This window comes from Bombus vosnesenskii, unplaced genomic scaffold, assembly GCF_011952255.1.
Source record: "Bombus vosnesenskii isolate JDL3184/JDL3185 unplaced genomic scaffold, Bvos_JDL3184-5_v1.1 scf7180000013315, whole genome shotgun sequence".
NCBI classification, from domain to species: domain Eukaryota; kingdom Metazoa; phylum Arthropoda; class Insecta; order Hymenoptera; family Apidae; genus Bombus; species Bombus vosnesenskii.
Window position 1 is genome coordinate 40,381 of NW_022882961.1, and position 23,188 is coordinate 63,568.

Below are 23,188 nucleotides of genomic sequence, written 5' to 3' on the forward strand. Positions count from 1 at the left end.
AACATTTTCAGAGTCACTAATACCAATAACATTAGGTTGTTACTCCCCATCGATGTGTAAGTGACGTTCACTCACCTTCAGCTGGTACGCGTGTTTTTTCTACAATTTTTATGCACAACTACTACTTTCCGTTTAGCGTACGGTTTTTCTTCTCTCGAGTACGAAGAAAACTTCCGCTCGAAAATTTTGTAACCTCTGAGAGGTAAATTTCGAGCATGGCAAAGAAAATAGAAGAAAACGTGAAACCTGACTAACTGGGGATTTGAGTTGAAGACTCTTAAGTTGAAAACTCCATCGTTTATGCGAAAGGCACGTTGAACTTTTTTTTAAAGTTAAATCCTTTTATAATTTGTCACGCTGGATGCCTGTTAACCGATATACTTTCATTAAATTTAACGCAATCTCGACAAATTATTAATTTCTATTAAACAAAATGTCAATTATCAAACTTATTATATTTGATCATTTTCAAAATCTCTCGGATTCTTCTGCTTTTTTATTTCCGTGTTCTAAATCATCCTACAAAACCCTCACCAGTGCAGCGGTTCCCGCGTTTTGAAATTCACAACTCGCGTGTTTTTATTCGACGCTGTACTCGCGTATCGTGAATGCGATACGAGAATCCCCCGAACGTTCCCAAACGCGATTACAAATAGCAAACGTTTGAATAACACACAAGTCTAGCGACGTAAGGCTGGATGAAATACGTACACGCGTGTGCCTCCTATCTCGCCGAAGACAGAAAGAAAGAAGTGGAAAGGGGGATGCACGCGGTTATAAAGCTCGGGTAATATTTTAACACGCGGCATTGTACTGACGGAATTGTAAAGGAAATAAATTATCGCGCCCAGGGGACCGGCCTCCCGCCGGTGTTTCCTCGTGGTCAGAACAATTCCGCGCAGAATCCACCTCGTCTCCCTCTCTTCCTCTCTCTCTCTCTCTCTTGTTCACCGTTTTCCTTGTTTTATCTCCCTGCCCGTTGTTTTCCAAGGTAGAAAAGTTGCAAAAGAAAAGGGGGGTACACTCGTAAAATCGTGTTTTCAAGAACCGCCGCGTTATTCATCGCCGAAATATCGCGAGACGCTTTTTTATCGTTCGTGCTAGTAGTAAAACTCCTTTAAAGCGCGACGTGACGCTGAAATTGTTATTTATGGAAAGACACGCGCAGTTAGAGAGTGTATATGGATGAGATACTAAAACGAATATTCTCGATTCTTCTTCTGAAACGTTTTGACGAGGAACGGAAACCTGTTCCTCTTGGATTATGCTTTTGTTATATCAGTCGGTTCTTATAGAAATTCATTGTCAGTCTTTCGTTGCAAATTTCTGTTGTTGCTCTCATATCATATACATATGTATGAACGTATATATGGTCGTATAGTACGGATGTTAGTTCAATACCTGGAAATCCTTGCATCACGCAGTTCGAGACAAACATCCCCAAAAATAACTCTATTCTGCGTGGCAATATTCTCGAATTTCATCAAGTCCATTCTAATTTTTCATTTCTCCTATAAGTTTACTTTTTTAAAACATGTGCTAGATGTTATGAATGAAGTTGGGGAACAAACGAGGCAAACACTAGGAAAGTGGCGTGCCGAATTTCCAATTCTCTGTGTATTATCCCAGATTACCATAGGAAACATGGCATTTTTTTGAGATATCCGCTGATACCATGAAGCGGTATCGGAAGAGGATTAATTCGAGCACCCTAACCGTATGATGCGTCCGTCACATTTGGGAGCCGCTACTAAGCTGCGCACCACCTGTGCCGTTTGAAATTGGATAAATAGCGTGGACAGCTCTTTTTGGCATGTCCGTGAGATTTTCTGCCACTCCTCATCGGGGATATCTCGCCTAACCGTGACGACAGTCTCGCCACCCACTATTTTTTCGCCCTTCGAGTCCTTTTTTGTTTTATCTCATCGCACTCGTCGACTGTAAAATTTTCGCAATTTTATGCTTCGACAAAATGACGTTACTCGTTGGCTATCAAATTCCCAAAATTTCTATTCCATTATAAATGATACGCTAAGCACTTGAGACATTTTTTGACAGACTGTCTAAGACGAATGAAAAGATGATTTATCAGATTCCGAAAATCGTGACTGCAAGTACGTGAAACTGGCGGAAGCTCTTTCTCTTTGTAGATTCGCACAACTTGGCGAATTGCTCGTTGTTAAAACCGCGCTCGTTTCTCTGCCATCTTCTACGACGTTTCGTGTTACGAAACGTGATTCAGGACGGAAAAATTGCAAACCGATCAGCATTCTTCTCGCGTATATTGAACAGTCAGAATTCAAAATTTCTCTTTATTCAAGGAAAATTTCAACGATATTATCGCATTGCCAAATGCAGTTTGACCAAATTATTTAAAACGTGCTGTTTCAATTCAGAATATTTACCAAGTTTAAATTGTAAACCAAGGAGACCTGTTTATTTGAAAAATATCTGGAAGACCTGTCCCTGACAGGAGTTTTCTGGCGTGCAATCAGACTACGTCGAGCTTTCCCACGTGAGAATTTCCGCCCCGTACGCTCCGAATACGAGCGTCAAAGGTTCCCTTTTCCGTAAGAGAAACGTTTGTCGCGCATATTTACCGTGGATTTTGAAGCGTGTGTGCCCGTCTCTCACGGCTGCGCCGCTTTCTTCGCGGCGATAAGTTGGGCGAACCCCCTCTCAAAGCTCTCTTTCATCGCGCTCACATATCTATCCACGTATAGAAATCGCGAATGGTTATGACAGTCGATTCAATGCTTTCCGCGTCTTTGGATGAGGCCAGGCGAAAACGCGAACGCCTTCAGGCTGTCGTTAATGCCATCGCGGTTGTCGACTGATCAGCGACACGGCCTGCCAGCTGCCATTGTGCCATTTTCGTGTCTTCGTACACCCATTCTAACACCCATTCTTATACGACGAAGAAAGCGTTCTTTGCAAGTAAATGTGAATCATACGAAAAAGACACGTTATGTGACAGTTTTCTGTTTTTCATTTTAAAATCCAATGCCTTGTCAACCAGTCACATATTACCAAAATTGGATTTTTATCGATTTTGGTCGTGGAGTTCTTTTCGAAACGTATGTACATCAAAAATATTGATTTCTTAGCTCTTTCGAAAGGTATTGATTCTCATACGATGGCTCTTACATAACACTATGTGAAATAGTTTTTAGTATTTGTGGGTTGAGAATAGGTCGTTCCTCTTTTTAAGGGAAGCGATAACTACTCCCTTTTTGACTATTAAATAACATGGAAGTTAAAGAAATCAACAAAATTGTGCTTTTCATACTTCTCCATTGCAATTTTCAAATCGTCTCAAGCATAGCGCAGTGACACGATGAATGAAAGGAAATTTGTAACTTCGTTGTGTATAAACGTTCTCGCAAAGACAAACGACGACAGCGCCGAAATTTTATAGTTCATGATTGTGGTGCGATATAATAGAACAATTACCAACAAAGCTTCTCCGCTCGGCCATTTCTCCACTGGCTAAAAATTTATCGAAGCGGGCCGATTGTTGCCGGCGTTCCTGACAAAACGTCCGAGAAATCGGCGCTCTTTAATTTCTCCACGGAAATAATGACGAGGGAGAGAGGGAGAAAGAGAGAGAGAGAGAGAGAGAGAGAGAGAGATAGGGAGCGAGTGAAATTAATTAGTGCAGTGCAACCGGTTTTTCCTAGCGTCCAAACAACGGGAAAACTTCTGTACGAAGTTTCTCATTGTACATGATATTTTATAATTAATAAGCGCCATGGGAATTTGTGTTTTCTTTGTTTATCGTTTCTGAACGCCATTACGACGTACACCAGTTCGCCTGCCAGATGGAAATAATTCCAGGATCAAAGAAAGAAAATCCATTTGTTTGGTAATCAAGCGTCAAGAACGTTTCCTTCGCTTTTTTGCTGAAATAACGTTCGATTTCAATTGAACGTTTTAATCACGTTGTGACTTTCGCGAAATGTATGAAAAGTCGCGTATCCTTTCGAACCTCTCAGCAGAATTTCATTCTTCGTCGATGACTTGGAGATTTTTTTTCAATAAACTTCTTCTCTCTTTCCTTTTTCTTCGTTTTTTTCTTCTTTTTTTCGTTTGGAGCTTGCAAGATTTCTCTTCATCGATTTACATTCATGCAGCACCCGTAGCTCCCTTCGTTGTATTTTTACTTCATTGTGTCCTCTCGCGTGGAATTCAGTAATGAAGCAGAAACGCGGCCCTTAACGTCGACAGGCTGAAAAGCTCGGTTTCCATTCGCCATCGTTCGTCGCGATTAACCAACTGAACACGCTCCGATCGCACGTTCGACGCCTTTCGGGGAAAAGCTGCCACGGTGGGAGGAACACGTAACGCGAACGTGTTCCTATAAAATAACACACAATACCGGATGATTGCAGTGTTCAGCGTATCGAAACCCGTTGCGAGAACTTGCTGCCTTTATCCCGAGAGTAACGGTTCGATCAGAAGCATGCAGATTTATGTAATGCCTCGGAGGGCGAACCGTTTTCCCACGGCGATTGTTATCGCGGTAAGTATAATAACGGTCACGTCTCTCGTTTTCGATAGCGTTTTCAATTCTCGTTAAAACGAACGGTTTAAGTAACGTATACCGTCGTTAGTAAGTATTAGGGCACTTACTGATTCCGTATAGAACGTGCGAATTGAGTCGAACTATATATTTGTCTAAAACAATGTTTCAGAATACGTAAAGGAAAATTTACGAAAACTGTGATAATTAGTGAAACTTTTTATAACATTCTTTATATGACGAGGTTCTAAACGAAATATAATAATTGCAGATGTTTTAACGAGTTTCGAGAATTTTTTGTGGTTTATTTTATTTCCTGTAAGTGTCCTAACGTTTTTGATCGGGGTGTAAATATGAAACACGAAGATTTTTATTTTTTATATATTTCTGACTGTCTGAAAAGCGGTTATAAACTTTCTGGAAGGTTTAACGAATTCTGAAAACTTTGATGGAAGCTGCTGAAGTCACTGCGTTCGAATTTAAGAGCGGAGAGCAACAAAAAGAAACTGCAGATTCTTTTATCGACTAAATAAGAAAGGATTCCGGCTTCATTATTCTAGCATTGTTCGACGGATGCCTTTCAAGGAGAAGCAGAAAGAAATCGTTTCAATAACGATCGCGAGACAATAAAAAATATCTTTACCTTGGAATAAAAGCGATCGATGTCGAAGAACACGGACGCGATGTCGTTTCATTTCACGCGCAAGAAAGGAAACGGACGTTAAAAGCTTGGCTCGACGACGTGAACCGGTCCGCGAATCGCGGTGTTAACTTAATTAAACGCAATTTTAAATTGGCGTCGCAGAGAGAAAGGTGAATGGCGTGCCTTCTGCCATCGATTAATTTGCTAATTTATAACGAGGAAATTTTCCGATGCAGACTAATTGAAACGTTGCCGCGTCACTGAGAATAATGTCCGCACTTGTTCCGTTTATTTCGTTGTGGCATACCACGAGTTCTCTCTCTCTCTCTCTCTCTCCCATTTGTAACACGGTAAAACAACTTTTGCATAATTCCGAGTTTGCTGAATATTATATTTTATGTACACCACATGCGTCCCGTTTTTTTTCATTCGATTTACGTCTGCAGACAGTTCTCTGCGACGAATAGAGCGTGTAATCAACCTTTTTAAACACGGATCAGAATCAACAAAATCATACGATAAATTATTATTTAAAGAGGAGTGGTCACACCTGTCTACGTTGCGAATATTTATATTTTTTTATTTGCGGGGTAAACTCGTCATATTGTTACACATGGAGTTCGAAGGAAATTAGTATAATTAAACTGCGGATGTTTATTGTACGTTTGTTGAAAATTTAAATAAGGGAAAATGTGAAAATGTGAAAATGTACATAATGTGCAAAAAAGCATACAAAGTATCCAAAGTAAAATATGTACTCGTAATAATATTTCGAGGGTGAAAGAAATTTCTATTCATGTTCCAGTGGTTTAGCGTTATGATCGTGTGAGTATGAATTTCTATAAAAATTCACAGTCCAACCATAGTACACGCCACAGAGAGTGTTTCCAAGATGATAAGGATTAACTAAATAGATCATTTTCTGACGAACGAAGTTGGTACGATTAATCATTCAAGAGCTGTATACAATACATTTGAATGTTTCTTCAAGTATATGATAAGTACAATATGTAAGCAAAATACTAGAATGTAAATTGAAGAATATACAACTTGAAACATGTTCTTGAAATTGAAATGTCAGGCAAATGTAACCAATGTGACCGAGAGTTCTAAAAATTCTCACTTTTATTCATTTTCCATTTCTTTAATATACCTCGAAGAAGGATTTTTCTATGAAATACCATTACCACGGGATAACATAGATATATCCTGGAAAGATTATCGAAGAATTTCTATGGTCCCTTTTGTTCGAAGATAAAAATGTCGTGTATGATGAACGGCTGTGCTGATACGTGCAAGTTTTATTTCGTTGACGTTTTGTCTCACAGACATAGAACAAGCAAACCAATTTTGCATAAAATTTATGGGCGGAGGAACATCCTCTCTAGAGAAATTCCCGTCTGCATTTCCGGCGAGTGCTCGTAGAGATAGATTTTACAAGGGAATAAGGTTGTCTTCTTAAAAACTGCTGCGTTTACAGCGAAGTAAAAGCAGGTCGCTTTTACGATAGAGCGAAGGAAACGAAAGATGATTTGCGTTTCCTCTAATCATCGATTCGTTCGTAAAAATGTTAAGATTCTTAGTTAGAACAGAATAACTCGGATAATTACGTCTCATGACGTGTTCATCCGTGTTCTCGCGTTTCTCCTCTCTTTTTTCCCGCCCCAGTATTTCTCGCTGAAACAAGGAGAAATAATGCATTTTGCGAAGAGCAGGATGGAAATATCGTCAAAATTGTCTCCGTAGCGTCGCAACACAGGAAATTCGTGCAAGATCAAGAAACAAATTTCACAGAAATTGCTCGTGACACGGATTGCGAAAAAATCGAATCAGGTCAAAGGAGTAGTTGCTTCTAAGGCGCTGTTTGACTGGTGCTACTAAAAATCGAACGACGCGAGAGGAAAAAGTTTCTTACGGTTTATTTTTCTATCGAGGCGCCGAACTATTCAGCTCCGACTTTCTTTGACGCTCGTTCCTCTTCCATCTCCTCTTCGTAATAATGCAGAGAAGTAATCAAACGATACAAAAACCCGAGTATACGTAAAGTCTATTATAGAATGCCTGTGTGATGTTCGATTTTTCGATTGGTCGATGGTCTGATTTTTTGCCAAGTGACATTAAAACGCATTGACCAGCCCCTCGCATTAAAATAATTCCTCAGTATGCGCCATGTGCGTGTGCTCGGCCCCCAGCCTATAAACCAGTATCCCGTCCGATGGTGGACGATAATTTATATCCGGGAATAGAGGATCCCCGATAGAATCCAAAGAGAGAGAGAGAGAGAAGAAAAGAGAAGAGGAGGAGAGAAAGAGAGGGGAAATTTACACAGCAGTCGTAGTAGATCGACGCGCTTCAGATCTCCCCTGCTCGCGCTCGAGAATTTGTGCAATCTGATTTCGGGCTGAGAGAGGGTTATTCCTCTCCATTATTTCATTAAAAGGCTGAATCATGCCTGGTACGACCATACAGCCGATTTCCACAATTGAAATTTTCCACTAAACGTTAACTACGATCCACTGACTCGTATGGAAATTTTTTTCGGACATGCGGTGACCTTTGTCGATTTTAAGATCACCGAACAAGAAAATGATAATTCTCGTTCATTTCGCAGATGGCAAAAAGATAGCGCGCGAGACATTTCAGCGGTCGATTCGCATGGAAAATCACGCTTAATCGTGGCGCGATAATGTGATGTATCACGAAATATCTTCGCGGATGACGTTCCTAGAGACGATATTTCAAACCGGCTCGTTTATCAAACTTTTTTGCAATAAGACAATGCCGCATCTTAACGGCTCCTTGACTAATATTTTCACCGTGATTAATGTCTTCCGAGATATTATTCCTCTGTGCGCTGGCTACGATGCCTTCCGTTTTTCCCCTCCTTTTTCACTATCGTAAGTACTTGCAATCCCTCACGTAATCATTTTAAGTTACGTTAAAATGGAATGGCTTATTTAATTCGAATGAAATGTTAAACTTTTCGGACAGAGTGGAACTTTATTTACACGGACGAAATGTTACTTGTAATTAGTGCCTGATTAATTGAAGTTTATGATTCACAATCTTCTTTGTTATCTCAAAATATATATTTTGTGTCAGAGTTAGTTAAACTTTGCAGGTTGCCTGCTTCCACTATGAGTCTGTTTGTCTCCCGCAGATTTATATAAACGTAGTTCTACTGTATCTCGCTAGAGAAAGGTGCCAAGAGTATAATTAAAAATATTTCATGGAAAAAATACTTTAAAAGAGCAAGAATTGGAAAATAAGGGAGGGGAAGAAAAAAGCACTTCGAGTAAGTGACAAGCGAGGTAGAAATACGCTTTTTCCAATCACAAGTTCATCAAAAAGCGCTTTGAAAATCGCGGTAGCTGGCAGGGAAAACGTGTGACGAGCCTCGGGACGTTGCGGCTAGCGTTCGCCGCGTCAACCAAAATTGAAGAAAAAGCGTGACGAAACGGTGAAAATGCAAATGACAATGGTTGCTCTTTCTCTTTCCCTAAGTCTTTACCGAATAATAGCGTATTTTTCAATTAAACACTACCTATTTTTGTTTCCGCGCGACGCAGCCCAACACAAAGGGTGTTCCATTAATTCGAGATCACTTTGTCCTCTCTTCTAGAGCGAACGCACGATGAAACGAGGCGACGAGAAGAGAAAAGGTCGATCAGGTCCGTACGGTTAGAAAAACTGCGACGACCAAGCAGGAAGCTCGCGAGCATTAAGTTTTTGTATCGTTGGAGATTGGCGATGGCATGAAGCTCGCGCTGCGAAGTACAAAGAGCCCTCTCTTTCTCTATCCATTCGGGCTTCTTCGTTTCTTTCTGCCTCTGTAGCTATCCAGTGAGCTGAATGACGGGCTATGAGCTCTCTTGCAAGGCATATGTTAATAGAACACGCGTGATATCTGATGAGTGCGAGAGTTAAGTACTCCAGCAGCCAATTTCCACGGAAATCACGGTAGCATCGAAATCAGAAATAATTAGTTCCTCGAGACGATCGGTTCGTGAACAGCTTCGGACCAATAACCCGTTTATATCGCTTCGGAGGAAGAGATGATGGACGTTCAGCCTTTTTTCCTTCGAATATTTCGAGTGATACTCGAGCGCTATTAATGGAAGTGCTGTAACGAAGTATTGATATGATTTTATTCACTAATCCACACGCGCCGTTGAACGGTTTGCGATAACGTTATTTCTGATATTATATCGTCGTTTTTCATTACACGCACGTACGACTTTCCAAACACGGGATACCGTTCCATTCGATCGAGCACGAGAGAACGTTGCAATGTTGTTGGTGAAATTCTGATGATTTTGCGCCAGATGTAGTTTCAACCAGCATGTCCTGCGTACATACACACGCGAAGCATCGTCAGCTTTGATTCGCATTTACGAGCTGACGCGCTGAGCTGCTTTCGCCACTTCATTACGATATTTGATCATGCAAAGCCAACGTATCGACGAATCTGCAAATTCCGGACGGAGGAGCGCAGTGTCTGCGAGTCTGAGCAGACTTTTCGCGGTTTCCAGTTACCAAGCTAACGATGCCGTCCCGGGATTTCCAGTGTCTCTGCTCGTTTTGATCGAGCTCGTCGATATTCATGTTTAGCTGCATCTAGATATCTGGAACAACGCGTTAATTAAAAAATAGGTAAAGAAGGGAGTTATTTTGAGGAGACGTGTTCGTCGCGCAACAATACCAGCTATTTTATCAACAATTCCTACGATTCCGCTACCATTTTCGTTGCCGACGACCAAGTTAAATTAGATTCGAGAACTTCAGAATTCAATTAAGAAACAACAACAAAGTTTTCTCCGCTGAATCCAGGTGGAAATTGAAGGAAAATATGTATTTTTTCGCATTCGAATCATCAATTGCACTTGAAATTGCAGAAGACAAATCAAGAGCGTGTGCAAAACTACGAGAGGGTGATAAAATCGCGAGTGGATATACGAGACACGGGAACGAATTTTTCGCAGTGAAAACATCTTTTCGCATCGTCGTCGTTTCTTTCGTGAAAAAGAGAGCTAGCTTCGGCTAATTTAATTCCGATAAAGTGGCAGACGACTTAATGCGATCGCCTCTGGAGCGTCTTAAAGTTTCGAGAAATAGTTAGTTTCGCGACAAGGACGGGTAGTATCTTTCCCCTTCGTTCGTAACTCTTTGTCGAAGTAAGATAAATAAAAAGAAGAAAGAAATAATGATTTCTCAGCTTTTTAATTGAATTTATTTCTCTCGCTCCGTTGATTCGTGTCGCCATTGACACGATTTTCCTCGACGAAACACGCGTTCGTTGATGCGTTCGTTTAATATCGCACGGAGATATTTTACAATATCGTAACGTTAAACGATCTTACATTGGAAATTTCTCGGAAACTGAACGCAGTAGTAGTAGAATAATAATAATCAACGGAGGCTTCAACATCCACTCTGTAAAAAGGAACATTTAATTTGCTCTATAAAAGACAGCTATTCCGAATGAAAATTATACGAGAGAAAAGTTTGAAAAGTTATTAACGTCGTAACACAGAGGTATGTGTTCGACAAATTCTTTTGTCAGAATTGATAATAGCAGCTGTAACAAATTTCCACGCAGTTGAAAAATTACCACCCAATCTCGTTTCGTCAGTATCGATGGATTTTTAGAACAAAGTAATCCGTCAAGCGTTTTCGAAAATGAATTCCAAGATGAGGCAAATAGGATAGGAATTGGTGAGTATGGACAAAAGCCAGGTTCTTCGAACAAAGGGGTTACAAGTGACACGAGGGACGGCGTTTCACAATGGCCTGCGGCCACGAACGGCACCATTGGCGATCGTATGTCGAAGCATAACCAAGATACGAGGGAAAGGGGAAACACGACGGGTAAATACGAGTAATAGTTACCTAACTCGGGACCGACAGATATGGGGGACACTTATGAAACAAAGTAACGTCGCATTAAGTCCCCTCTAGCTTCGCGGCCAGCTTTGTCTGGGGCAAACCCTCCGGTTCCCTTTCATCTGTTCATCGACCACTCCCGCATTATCTCGCGAGGAAATGCCTCTCGGAGATCGTTTGCGCGTGGTACACGCGATAAGCGGCCAGGAGGACTCTGGAAAGTATGGAAAAGCTTTTGTTGCGTGTACGTTTATCGAACCTTCCCTACTACTGATTCCAAGCTTTTCATCGATTCTCCAGACTTTCGTATTATGTATCAGGGAAACGTTAAGAGCGTTCGGGACACCGAAGATACCAAGTTCGATACACGCCATTCTTCTCATAAGATCCAAGTCTCTGTTCGATAACGAAGCTTATTTCCAAGGGGATATCGGCGGTCAATGCCTTTATAAGAATAATGAATCTTTAATAATCCGATGCCGCTAACGAGGAGAGTAAGGAACGAGTCTTTTCTCGCTGTGATGTCGCCCCGAGGTGTCGCGTCGCTTCGACCTAAATACGACGCGGCGAGGCTCGACATACCGCGCGTGCATACACCTCTCCTTTTTCTGCTTATCATCGGGAGGCGAGACATCAAAAGGGCGGACTTAGCGATGTCGCGCGAATCACGCGCTTGATACGCCTGAAACACCGAGGCCAGGTATTAACGAGTCTCCTCGCGAGACCGAGCGACAAAAAGTCGGATGCGACCTCGCTTCCGACCTTTTCACGATGGGGACAGGGGCACGTTTTCTTCTCTTCCAAGCCAACCCGCTGGAATCGGACTCTGCTCCCTTTCACCGGACTCTGTTCCCTTTCACCGGACTTTATTGTGACGTCTCTTTTCAAGGGGAGTGTCTTGACACTCGCCGACCCGTCGCCTGACTTCTGAGTGGCATTTCGTGTCGCCGCCAATCCGGATTCACCTCGTTCCGTGTCTCTGTCTCTCTCTGACCGCTCTCCCAATTTTGATGCCGAGCCCGTCGATTATTCTGCTCCGTGAATCTTAACAGTTCATGATAATATATAGGAACGAACGACGATGTTGCATGGTATGTCGTTTGTTAGTTGTAGCTAATTTCACGGCACTATGAACAAGCGTGGCTCTCTCGTCGGAAATTCAAGAAACGTTTCGAATTTCACAATTTCATAATTCGAAGACAGCGACCGAGCATAGCGCATGTGTCACGCGACGACACTATTTCAACGCCCGAATTTTGCCCGGCTTAATCCCGTGATCTTAGGGTTCCTCGTTTAATACCGCATCAGAATAATTCCTGACCCCGGCGATATTTCCCGTTGGCAAGGAATTTCGAGCACGATTCAAAGTTGGGGTATAGAGATTGCGCCCCCGTTCTCTTACCATTCTGGTTCTCGCGCGCGCGCTGCCCCTTTCTTCTCTTGCTCTGCTCCCTGTGTCAATTATGGAGAAATTTCGTTCCGCTCGTGAGAAGTAAATGAATCGAGATGACGCCAAACATTAAAGCGGTCTGTGATAATGAACGATAGATGATACGAAATAGGATATGGGTTAATTATCAAAGGAAACACCGCGAGCAACATCGAGGCTGATCGAATCGAAACGAATTAAAATGACAGTAATTAACAGATGAAAATATAAGCTGACTGGACGAAGGGCTAACGTCGAGGGTATGTTAATTGCAAGAGCAAATTATTGTAATTTAGTATTGTGAAGTATTGTTTGGAAACGCGAAATAATAACGCACTTGAATGAGTTGACTGATAAATCGATACGATCGTCAATTGGATATTTACATGATAATTATTAATTACAGCCGGTAACCATTAAAATAACGAAAATCACGCTGCGATATTGAACATTGTGTAATTATTATGTAATTATTATGTAATTATGATCTGCGACAGTGGTTGCGCGCTTGTCACTTTATTTCGCGTCATGCTCACGTTGATCGGGTATAAAGAGCGTGCTCGGGTTTCGACACCGTTTCTAACGAGTTTAACAGACTCGTAAACTCCCTCGATATCCTCTCGAGAAGCGCTCGAACAGATGCTTCACGTTTTTCTCACGTTTTAAGCCCTCCGTTTAAAGTCGTTCGAGGAAACGCTGGACGCGGGACTCTTCCCCTCGAAACGTTCGGTAACGATAAGCGAGAACGCGTCTTCGCTATAACTTAAATCTTAATTGCCCTCGAGAACAATGAACGAGTTCCCTTTCCCGCGAATAGACAGAAAAGCGCGGTGACAGTGACGGAGGGACGAAGACGAGCAGAGAGTTTAGCCGAGGGAGTTGATTAGTAAGGAGACTGGAAGAAGTCACGGCACTTTCAGCCGGTCCTGTGAAACAGAGCTGAAGGAGGCCGAACTCGCGACGGAGTTACAGTTAGCTTTTCATAAAGTTGCCTCGTTATATAAACGTCTGCTTTTCAGTCGTCTGACGCATCACGTTGAGAGCCAGAGGTGTAGACGCCGGACGTGTATACGACGAGCCAGCCTGTCTCCTAACTGTGTGCGGCTAACAGGTCGAATTCGTGGTTTGCTAACGCAATATATTCCACACAGACTCTGTGATATAGCCTCTCGTAAGGTTTACGGCCACGTTGAATCCACGACGTACAACAACTCACGAAATTGTTCGAACACTTGTTGATACGTTTTATGAATATATGAAGCGTGTTATACAAAACTTGGTCGCGATAGAACAAAATTCTTTTGCCATTTAATAGTGTCGTTCAGTTTATATTAATTCTATTTGCAATCGTTTTAGTTGCTTTTAGTAGCCACAATTTGATTTTATTTTATAATCAGAACTCCATACTGCAAAGTAAAAAACGACGTTACTTACAGAACGATATTACGATACATACTGCATCGATTCGCAAAATGAAGCAGGAGGATATTTGGAAATAAAAATTCCCGGATTACAACCATAAATAGCTTCGTTTAATCATTCAAAATTAAAAAGCCGATTTGCACGCGTACACGGTATTCTGCCTTCATTATTATTTTCATTCCAACCGAAATGCTTTATAGATCGAAAAGCATCCTTTAATTTTTCTCTCGATTTGTGTTACATGTTCATTCGCGAATCGAATTATCCGATGGAAGCAGCGAGTAGTCACACAACGACATTCATACCGCGTTAATGCGCACGAATAAAATATAGGATTTCAAAGCGTGGCGCATTAATTCAAGCCAGTAATAAAAGAAACATGTCATTGCAATCAATTAGAGCGGCGTTACAACTCGATAATGAAAATGATTAGATCTGCGTGCATTGACACGGCCGACGTTAGCCGTGATACCAACAGAGAAGCATTGTGCGCTTTTGCGAATGCACTGGACAATCCCCGAGCGTGACAAGCGTGTTATTTTGCGTGTCATTATTCCTGTACACCGTTGGTTTATTCGAATTACAATTTTCATCGAGCGACGGGTCATTTATTTTTCCCGGAGTGACGGTCTTTCTTTATTACAGGCATTATTTTTTCGCGGTAATAATTGTCAAAAAGTTTGATTTTTTATCAACACTGTGACAAACTACGTCGTCGCTCAATCATCGAAATTAATATAGCTATTCTATTACGCCGTTCAATGTTTCTCTCGTTCTGTCATAAAATCTGAATCAGTTACACTCCAAATTTTGTTGACGCTTCTAGAAGTGGACTAACGTACTGTTTTTAACGTATACGAAACACGAGTAACTTAAGAAGATATTGGATCATTTGTAGCAACATTTCGTACAAGAGATTTATCACAGTTGCCTAATGTTTATGAATTTTTGTATACACAACATTTTATGAATTTGTGTAAATACAAATGAAACCTAAATGGATATTTGTTTCACATTCTAGAAATAAATATTATATCACTATCAGAAGTTTACTTTTGGACATTTTGTATGTGTTTGCACATTATGTATCCCCTAAACGCTTTCCACGTATTCAAATTCTTCATAAGTGCATAACAAGTCTCGGTCTACCCATGAAAAACATATTGTACCCATAATAGTTATCCACGTGGTAAATGTGCAAATATTTTCTTGAATCACAAATCTAAAAAACACGAATCTAACCCAGAAGTGAATGTAGCTACTTGTTTTAACGTCTAAGAATTTCTATGAATTTACCACACCACAAATCACAAATTAAACGAGGCAAGAAGTTAAAAGTTGATGGATCCACTCGAAGTCGTGTCATTGATGATGACAGATGAACAGGGAATTCTGTGAGGTAAGGAAGTTGTGATAAAGCCACGGAAAATCCGGAGCGTGTCACAATATTGGTCGAAAGATGGTGGAGTGCAGTGCCCTCGGGCACGTCACCGAGTCTGCGGCAGGGCTGCTGCACTTTCTCTCTTTCGCCCTCTCTGTTTCCCCGTTTCCCTCTCTCTCTCTCTCTCTTTCTTTCTTCCTCTGTTCCTCTCTGTGCAAGCATATCGCGTTGTCTCGCCCGGAGAGATATTCATAGAAGAGAGGTCTCGAGCGAACTTACGAGCTATTCGTGGTTTCCCATAAAGGACGATAGACGACGGAAGGGAGAGGAGATCGTCACTGACGGTGGAAGCGACGTTTTATTTTTGACGCGCGAAACCAGAGAACGACCGATCAGAATGGACCGCTTCGTTTAGTCCGCCTGGACTACTCTTTGGAACTTTACGGTGTGTCGTTGATAGAATGGAGATCGCACACAAGTCGTTAGAACGATCGATCGTTGGCCGGTTGGTGATTTGCAATTGACGATTCGTTTTTTCTCCGGACAGATTTATGTATTATTTATTTATTTATTGACGACCCACTAGAGATCAACGTTGTGTCACCGAAACGTTTCATTTGCAATTTTTTTTTAAATTATCTTGTATTATCGAATTTTGCTTCTCTAATATTGTGACTGTGATATGAAATTTTACAGATTCGTTTAATATTTCTCTTATCATTATTTGTTTCGTATAGATGGTATTAGAATTTTATGAAATTTACAGAAATTAAAATGATTATAACATAACGATGACGGATCAATGAAAAAATGAACGTTAATGAAATAGGACTATGCTTTGAAGATTTTATCAAAGCTTATGTCTAAGATTGACAAATGATCCGTGACTTATGGTCGAGAGTGTAAATTGAATCACTGGACTCGTTCTACTCTGGATATGTCAGATGTTGTTCGCTTTGAACGCGTCAGGTCGGAGTTCTGCGAACTCGACAGGATGGAAGTGCGATGAATGACTGAGTAATTAGCGGTTAATTGCTTAAACGTCAGCCGAACGTTGCGCATCTCGATACTGCTTTTAAGAAGTTTCCGCAGGGAAACTGGAAGTTTCGACGGCTGAACGTACACACAAGAAGGTATCCTGTCTGTCTGCGAGGGCTTTATGGGCGCAAAATACCGAAAGCAATTAACCTTCTGCGGCAGCACGCGGTTCGATACCGATTTTGCTCTGTAATTACTTGAATACTTCGCCGAGTTTTAATCGTTTCACTGCCGAACACTCGGGCAACTCTTCTGGGTTGCGCAAAGTCTCTAAGAAATGCATTAACCGTAGTAAATTCAATTTTCCAATCACGATAGTTCGGTCTCTTTTACGTGTACCGCCAGTAATTTATGTGATGCACAAAGGAGAAGATCAATTAATTCGCACGCGTAACGTACACCAAATATTCTATATGTATATTAAATCATATAACTTTCGAAATATCTGTGAAACTTTGACGACACACACTTGTGTCTTTATCCTTGTTAATTACCAGAGGCACACGAATCGTCCATTAAAACGAGAGATAGGTGGGAAAGCGTGTAAAAGCGCCTGCAAGCGCGGTGAACATTTTAATTCCTTGGATACGAAGATATAACGTCGGCCACAATGGAGAATTTGAGTCACGTATATCCCCTTATCACCGAGCACGATGCTCGTCGCAAGGAAACGAGGGCTAATCGTCAGTGGGTATTTCATTAACTCGATAGGTTAATTGACTTTATCGGTATACGCCGGGCGTTGCTAATTGCGCGAGGAGTTTCGCTCTCTTTAGCCTCGACGTCGGCTGTCTTTGCTGCGGTCGAGCAAGAAATTTGGCTTCGCCGTCTTCCAGACTTTTTGCCAGCTGGTCTCTTAACTCCTTTTCCACGGCCTCATCTCGTCCATTTGCGCGATCTACGCTTCACCATCGTTTGCGGCTACTTGCCCCCTTACAAATGTCTTTCTTTCTGCGAGAAACCCTCTTGATATTGTTGCGTTCGGGGAACGTGCCTTGATTTACAAACGATGATAAAGATCAAGACGGATTAGCGAATATTTCAATGAAATTGAAAGCAGTACCATGTTCGTGTTTTATTAAAATAATCCTTTATTAATTCAAGTAGCAACTTCTTCGTGTAATCTGAATGAACGATTTTCGAATATCGCGGTACTTTATATATCACAGCCTAATAAAAGAGGAATGAAAGTATCAGGTCGTAATAAATTTGTTTCCGATTGTTAATCCGCGTAAGAAAACGTGTACGATGAACAACCAGCTACAGGATTATCGAAGTTTCGCAAGTTCAGCGAATAGTGTAGTTAGAATTAATTAGCGATGCAAACCAGCCGATTTCCCAATTTCACTCCGGCACACTCTATCTTGGAATGCAAAATTGCTTTCCTACTTAGCATCCCTACGCTAGGGATTGCTTTCTCGTGGTTCAACCGTTTCGTGAACCAATTTCGAATCACCGTCAGGGTCTTAACAAATCCGTTTAAGAAGCCGCGATACAGTCAAAACTCGGTTAACAACGAGGGGCGATGATAAATTTGATAAAAGTCTCATTTCAACGACAGATCCAGTCTCCATAACAAAATTGGCCATTTGCAACCCCTAAATTGAAGTCGCGCCGATTCCATATTAACCAATTTTTCTTTTGCAGGAATGGCTGATAGGATCCGCGTTACATCTGTACAAATAGCGTTCGAAACTCCTAGAAGCAGATACAGAACAGAAAGTGGATTGGATAGGGATTTGTTTGCCGGACAACTACCCCAATCAATTGAGCCTTTCCAGACCGCCAACAAATAGCCTCTGCCTAAGCCTACTATCTATACCACAAATCCTGAGCAGAAGTTGCTTTGATCCACTAGGTGTTTACCTACGGACACTCTCTATTTGTCTTACTTCTTTGCAGAAAGTCCTTATTCAATTCATAAGCATAAAAACCTCGACAAATCAGCTATCCGTAAGAAAAGAACAAACGTCTTGAAACTCTCTGCTAAAGGAACTAATTTCAAAGATAAAGTAAATGTCTCTCATGAAATATTCGAACAGTGGTAGAAACAGTTCATGAATATATCATGTAAGTTATATGAAACGTTTTGAAATGTAATGGTATCATTACGAGACTCGATAAATTTATATATCGCTAAATATCTTGTAGCTTCTATACACATTTTCAGATTGCTTTCAAATTACAGTATCAAACCTTCAATCACAGTGGCAATGAAATTTAGAAACGTCTCATGTAACGCACACGATACATCTGAAAGTTTTTTATGATAAATGTCGAAATATTTTCCGGAGCTATACACTATGCTTCACGGCTCGTCGCAACCCTGACGTCTACAGATTCGGGATTTGATTAGCTCCGCCGTTTCTAAAGCCGTCTTCGTGAGCTCGCCGCACAGGCAAGTCTTATTGTATCGAGAATTCTCGAGTATCGAAGGATGCGCGTAGCTAAACGTCGCATTCACCGTTACTCGGCGAATCAATTTCCGTTAGAGTCCCATTAACGATCAGCCGGGGTGGCGACGAAGGGCAAAGGGCCTCCTCCGCTTTTCCCTGAGAGATCTCCGGCGACCCTTCGTGAATTTATTCGCACGAACGATCGCTACGTCGCCGAGGAATTCCATTAATCGACGCGCAGGCACTTCGAGGCGACAGAGCAACCGCTTTATAAATGGCGGTGAGCGTCGTTTAAGCTCGGATTTATGCCCCGCTGCAAATCCGAGCTTTCTCATCGATACGAACGACTAGAAGGGCGGGGAGACAGAGTCGAACCTTCGATCGATTCTCTTTCTCGTCGTTGAAAACTTGTTGCACAATCCGATCGATGCGCCTGCAAAATTGAGCCGCCCTCCATGAGCCTGGACTCACTGTAATTGCTCGTTAGCACCGTGACGCCAATGGAAACGAGTCGTCTGCGACCTTGTGGACGATTACACGCGATTCAAATCATCCTTGAATTTCATCCGTGCATGGCTTGGTCGGTTTCTGTCGAGGACGGGCGATGTGGGTAGCTTGGAAAAGATATTTCGTCGACTTGGTTGACGGATGGATTAACTACGCTCTATTTCGGGTTTCATTGTGTGAGAATACGAGAAAGTTTGGCTAGCTGTATCTAACAGTCTTAGTATGCCAACGCATGATATTTATTGTTATTATTATTACTATTATTATTACTATTACATTTATCTTTTACTTTATCTTACTTTATCATTTGACAGATGAGCTGCTATTCCGCATTACAAGCTTGCATAATTCAAGGATTCAGCGATTATTATTATTATGTCTTGCTCTGATGTTTCCAGTAGAGAAAATATAGTATTTCTTCTAGTACGTAACTCTAGTATCTTGGGACATAAGTATCAATCTTATTTGATAAAGTTATTTGATCTATATTACTCCCAATAATTTTAAAGTAATATTCACCGAGCTTTTTCGATGGACGTAGATATTTTTTGAGAATTTTTTGGTCGGTCAGTTAGCGTGCGCAAGTTGAACGAGACCTATCGTGTTTACATTCGTCACTATTACAGTTGTTCTCTTTTTAAAGTTACATTAATTGTAAGAGTTTTATAATCCGTGTCTTGGTATTATACGTTACATATTTTCTATTTAATTGTTCGTTTACGAAACGGAACTGTTAGTCTATACACGATTAGAATCCAATATTGGTCGTTTAGCAGGGAAACGTCAGAGGTTATTTGACGCCATTCGCTCGAGAAATCTTCCGTCGAAGCCCGACGACGCGGATCATTGTGTGCATAATTCGATGCGACACCGCGAACTTTTCTAATAAAAGTTACCGTGACGGATTCGCTCCCTTTCGTCAGCCTACCTTCCTTTCCGATTCCGTGTCATCGTTGCGTCACCATCAGTCGTTCAACACCGCCATTGGAAAAGATTCCGCTAACACGTCCATGAAAGGAACGCGTTAACGATCAATTTCTCGAATCTAAAGAACCCTGGCGCTCCCTCGATTTCCTCTCCGAAATGAACGTCTCAATTCAGCAACGCAGATGCAGAAGTAGAAGTTTTCGACGCGACGAAGTCGCTTTTAGAATGGGGATCGCCGTCCCCCCTGGGAGTGTACGACAGCAAGAAAAAGCACGAGGAGCGCGATAACCATTCAGAGCATGTAAACAAGCGTGAAAATTGCAAGGAATCGAATGGCGGGCGTGCCAAGAGAAAAGGCATTCGGTAGCGTTGAAAGCGTTCGTGGGAACGACACGAATCCTCACGGCTGTGCAAATGTTTAATGTGTAATTAAAAACTAACATCGTCTATTATGACGTATCTTCTTGTTCTCGACGAACGGACCGGGCGTTACACCACAGGCTCCGGCTAATAACCCGACCACTTTTGCCACGCGACGCCAGAGAGAGAACCTCTGTTTCGACTTGGCGAGAAATTACTACCACTGGGACAAGTTTGCATAACCGGTGGAACTCGGAATACTCGAACGCCCGAGGGGCCAACCGCCAATGTCTCTGAATTATTAACGGAAAATTAACGTTTGTGTTTCTTCACGAGGCGGAGGCAGACCGTGGGGCGCGCAAGGGGTTGCCTGGGCTTTCCATCTGGAGCCCGGGAATAACCGGTTCGACTTGGTCTCGACTTCTTGCCCGCGAAACACAGAATCAGTGAAACGATTCGAAAGCGTATCGAGGCGTTCTTTTGTGGTCGACCTCGTCGTACACCCTCAGGGAATTTTTCTTTCAGTTCGCGCACATCTCGTCCTCTCGCACTAGCACACGCCAGAGAAATCGAGAGGCATTGTGCGATCGTTTCAGGTGGAAGGAACCACGCTACAAAATTTCACGATCAATTTTTGAGAGACGACTGTAACCTCGTACGCATTATCGATGGAAAATCGGGGATTACCTATCTTCTTTGGAAGCCGGTGGTTCGGTGATGAGCAGCTTTGTTGTTCGAGAGTGGAGCCTCGTTAGACTCGCTTTATGGTCCATTTATGCAGTGACCAATAAAAAAAAGAAAAAAGAAAAAAGATAGAAAGAAGCAACTGGTCTATTTATATCGAGAATCCATTCGAACAGAAAGCGATCAATATCTCTCATCGCTGAGCGTCCTACATTTCGTTGAACCTCCACCGCTTATAACGATTTAACGCGTTGTTATACTGCCTAATTACATGCTTCGGCTCGCGTTATTCAAATAGAGTCACGATCGCGTTGACACAATTGCGTTTATACAGGCTGTTTAACAGCGAAGCTTGGCCGTTATATTCCGTGGTCATAATCAAACAACAAAAATATATAAATATTGCTGATTTAAAATGCTCTATAATAAATATAATGTCGTCTCAATATTTCTCGTAGACACTGTAATAATTTTTGCTCGATTATACCCATAGGATATCGCGACAAATATATCCTGTTAATCCCTGGGCGATACTCTGCATACGCACACGCAACTCTTTTGTCCGTGAAGATGTGTTCTCGCCACGACATCATAAATTCTTGACCTTTGTTTCATCGGATGAGAACAATATGAGATGCAAGACGCAATGAGGCGTGGACGAAATCTAGCCACTCCTAGGCGCTCCTTTTCTCCAGACACTGGACGCCACAGTAATGTACATGCTCACGAGTAATTACCATGATTGCCCTAGTACCGTAGCTGATTTCGCTTCTTCCCTCCTCTGTCTCTTCTTCCCGCGCACAATATAACGCGTTCTCTTCCTCTGTACTTTCACCAGGGCAATTACTGCTCTAATTACAGCGTTTTGTCTGACGGCGCTACTTTCGACGACTGACGCAGTTAACCGAAATTTCGTCGACGGCGAATCCGCGTACCCGCCACGTGCCAAATTGCTCACGCGTTCGTATGATTCGCGGACATCAGGTCGCGATATTCGGTTTGCCAATATTGCACATATAGTAGCTCATGTAAATATTCGAGAACTTACTGTTAGGTGTGCAACATATTCGTTATTGCTTTGGTACTAATGCCAAAACGCAAATGTTGTTTAGTATTCGATATTAAACATGTAATTAATACTAAAGATCATCCCACTAAATATCAGCATATTAACGTAATCAATAACTAAATGTAAATAATATATAAGCAGTAACTAATATAATCAGTAAAGAGAGACCTTCATATTTTGCCAATATAATCACGATGGCCCTGTCTTATTACGCTACCAATGAAATTCTCCAAATTCTATTTCGTATCACGCTTATAGTATATTGACGAAAGGTTTCTGTGAGATTTCGTAAAACACATTAAATTAATTTAATGTAGTAAATTTCGTTCCTGAATTCTCTAAAAATCGTACCTTCTCTGTTTTATACCGTTGAACATATTATAAAGAATCGATACAATGCACTTATTTATGCATCGAAATCTTCTTATGACAGTATTTCACGCGTGGACAAGATCCTCGAGCAGAACTATGACAAACCACACCGAACCGACTCCACAATAAATTATTCGAGTGCGCCTCGATTGCGAACGACCAGATTGCACGGCCGAGCACGCGTGAAATTTCATTTTAATCCGATTTAAAAGGTAGCCGCTGTGACTGACATCGTCCACTTGTCAGTTAATTTAATAGAGACATCTGTTTTTCCACTGTTAATCAGCAGAAATTTCAATTTCCCGACTAAACAACTAAATAAATGAAATTCATGTTTCCGCCACATTGTTACCTTCTAAATCGTTCAAAATAACACTGTAATGGCAGAACAATTCAGGCGGTTTAACTCGCTTCCCAAAATGTACAGACTCCCGCAAACTTGAAGCTATCATAAATTTAAAAATAAGACTTCATCGATTAGCAGCATTAACGAACACGCATAACGAAAGAACGCATGTGTTGGTTATACAAAAAAAGAAAAAAGAAAAAAACATC

General features: G+C 41.6%; 2 long non-coding RNA genes across 2 annotated transcripts in view; one reads left to right on the forward strand and one right to left on the reverse strand.

Annotated features, from left to right (window-relative positions):
* Positions 1-23,188, reverse strand: part of LOC117235296 — a 64,277-nt gene that overhangs the window by 22,154 nt on the left and 18,935 nt on the right. The window lies entirely within an intron of this gene.
* Positions 4,392-6,300, forward strand: LOC117235297. The gene is made up of 2 exons (XR_004493651.1): positions 4,392-4,522; positions 4,947-6,300. It is a non-coding gene; the product is annotated as an uncharacterized LOC117235297 (long non-coding RNA).